Source organism: Cynara cardunculus (assembly GCF_001531365.2).
Source record: "Cynara cardunculus var. scolymus isolate 2C chromosome LG 9, CcrdV1, whole genome shotgun sequence".
In the NCBI taxonomy this organism is placed as follows: domain Eukaryota; kingdom Viridiplantae; phylum Streptophyta; class Magnoliopsida; order Asterales; family Asteraceae; genus Cynara; species Cynara cardunculus.
In genome coordinates, this window is record NC_037536.1 from 10928235 (window position 1) to 10931693 (window position 3459).

The following is a 3459-nucleotide window of genomic DNA, read 5'->3' on the forward strand; positions in this document are numbered from 1 at the left end:
AAACTGCCAATCTATACGATCAATAATGTATATCATTAGCGAAAAATCTGGTTCATAATATTCATCAAAACGATGGATGATTTTGGCGAAATGCATACAAGTTTGGATGTGTGAACCTAATGAACATCACACACACGCAACACTTCACAAATACATACAAGTTTGGATTAGTGAACTTAATGAACATCAACAATATGACATAAAACAGTAATGAATCCCAACGTCTACGTCTGTGTTATTTGTACTGATTTGATATCTATTAATATATGTGTGTCTGTGCACACATGTCTTAATGCATCCTAGTATGAAAAATGTAATCGCTATGTGTGTGATCAAGTAATATAGCACAGTGAACATAATGAACAACCCCTATATAAGCATGATATGATTTGTGCTATATGACATAAAACAGTAACAAAACTAAAACTATTATTACACAAAGTAGATAATTAAAAAGAGCAACAAGGATGTGAATTTACAGAAATTGAAAACTTAGTGAAGAATGTATATTGTTTTCATCCCGAAGTCAACTCTTTAATGAACATAATGAACAACCCCTATGTAGTTAGTCTTCAAAACTAAAACTATTATTACACAAAGTAGATAATTAAAAGGAGCAACAAGGATGTGAATTTACTGAAATTCAAAACTTAGTGAAGAATGTATATTGTTTGTCATCCCGAACTCAAATCTTTAATATAGGCTTGTTCACATTAGCTTGTTCATAGCTATCGTATGTTCATATTGGGACACTTATTGATTATTTTCTTCACTTTCGGAATTCGAATTCCGAATGTAACTTATTGATTATTTTCTTCACTTTCGGAATTCGAATTCCGAATGTATTCGTAGACGCTTTTAGCTTTTTCATTCTCATTGTCATCGATCCGTTTTACTCTATGATTATCCATATTACTCGGACTATAACGAAATCTTTACAAAATGGATTTTTTTCAAATTTATAATATCAAAACCATTATAAGAATAATAAATGTAAAATTCAGTAAGATGAACACATGTGAAACTTAATGTCATTATTACATGAAGATCAATTAGTGATATTTTATGATTTGTAACTCCCAATTAAAATATTTGAGAGTTACATAAGAATGATAAATTACCTAAATACCCTTACAATTAATATATGAGTTACATTTGAATCTAACTAAAAGATGGAACATGATTGGTTGATGTTGGTTAGCATAGTTTGCACAATAGTTTTGGTTATTTGAACCAACTTCTCTCTCTCTCTCTCTCTCTCTCTCTCTATATATATATATATATATATATATATATAGGGATGGGTTCACGTGAGACAGAGTTGTTTTCGTGATACACATGAGACAATATTTTTATACTTAAACATCACAACAAAATGTTGTGAAGGTAAAAAAAAGCCGAACCTTCACACCAAAACATTGTGAAGATAAAAATTTTGTCTCACCTTCACAGTGTTTTTGCTGTGAAGTTTCAAGTGTAAAAATGTTGTCTCATGTGTCTCACGAAAATAACCTTGCCTCACATGATTTCAAATATATATATATATATATATATATATATATATATATATATCTCGGGGTTGGTTCAAATACTAACCAAGATTTTTGTGTTAACTTTGTTAACCAAACTCAACCAATCATATTCCATCTTTTCTTTAGGTTCACATATAATTCATATATTAATGACAAGGATAATGAAGTAATTTGTCATTTATGTAACTCCCAAATCATTAATTGGGAGTTACAAATCTAAAAATCTCAATAATTGATGGTCATGTAATATTGATTTTTTTATACGTGTTCATGTTTTGTAATTTCGATTTATTCTATCCATAATGATATTGATTTTGTAATTGTTAAAAAAATTTCGATTGTAAAGATTTCGATATCGTCCAAGTAATATAGATAAACCTATTGGAAAACAGATCGACAACACTAAGAACGAAAAGGTTAAAATCGTCTACGACAACAATAAAAATTCGAATTCATATGTAATTGTTAAAGAATTGTTCACAAATGTTCATATTGTGTTCATATGTACACTAGATGCATATCTTAACATTGGTTTGCTCTTGAATGTGTTCATAATGAAGAAACTATTGTTCACAAACTGTTCATATTGTGTTCATATGTACATTAGCTGCATATCTCAACATTGACTTGTTCCTNTCATATGTACATTAGCTGCATATCTCAACATTGACTTGTTCCTGAATGTGTTCATAATGAAGAAACTATTGTTCACAAACTGTTCATATTGTGTTTATACCTGTTTTTTTATTTATTTACTTTCATGTAACAACTATTCTTATTATATTCATATTGTGTTCATAAATGTTATACAGTCCAAGTTCATATATATGTCAATTTTTTGTTCGTATTTGACACAATGATTTGTATATATATATATATATATATGTGTGTGTGTGTGTGTGTTCATATGGTTCTTACATTAACAAAAACAAATTAATAAAAATAATGAGATTTTTTGATTTTGTAACTCTCAATTAATGATATGGGAGTTACATAAAAAAGAAACTTACCTAAATATTGTTTTCCTCTTTGTTCACATATGTTCTTTGAAATTATAAATTTAAAAATTTAATTTTTTATCATGATTAATCATAACCCTTTATTGTAAGAATTAATGGCCAAGATTGATTAACAAAGTTAACACAAAAATCTTGGTTAGTATTTGTATATATATAGGAGCGATCAAATGAAAACCACCCTCATTTGTAAAAACCGTACAAACCATTCTCATACGTCGATTTCATTGTTTAATCTTATGAAAAATTTTCATTAAATTGTTTAATTTTGTGAAATTGTTTCATATAATATTTTTTTTTGATGAATTTGTTTCATATATGGTTATGAAATTGTTTCATATAATATTTTATGAAATTTTAATAAAACTGTTTCATGTATTTCTCTAAAATTAAAATAATGAAGATGATAATATCCATGATTAACACCATCCACAATAAAAATGGTTAATCAACCTCTCATAATTACAAAAAAATGAACAAAATGAAAAATTATGATTGGTTGAATGTGGTTTTCACGGTTTATACAAATTGGGTGGTTTTCATTTGAACGTTCCCCTATATATATATAGTTATTTTTTTGTAATTATGAGAGGTTGATTAACCATTTTTATTGTGGATGATGTTAATCATGAATATTATCATCTTCATTATTTTAATTATAGAGAAATACATGAAACAGTTTCATTAAAATTTCATGAAATATTATATGAAACAATTTCATAACCATATATGAAACAAATTCATCAAAAAAAAGTATTATATGAAGCAATTTCACAAAATTAAATAATTTAATGAAAAATTTTCATAAGATTAAATAATGAAATGGACGTATGAGGGTGGTTTGTACGTTTTTTACAAATGAGGGTAATTTTCATTGATCGCTCATATATATATATATATATATATATATA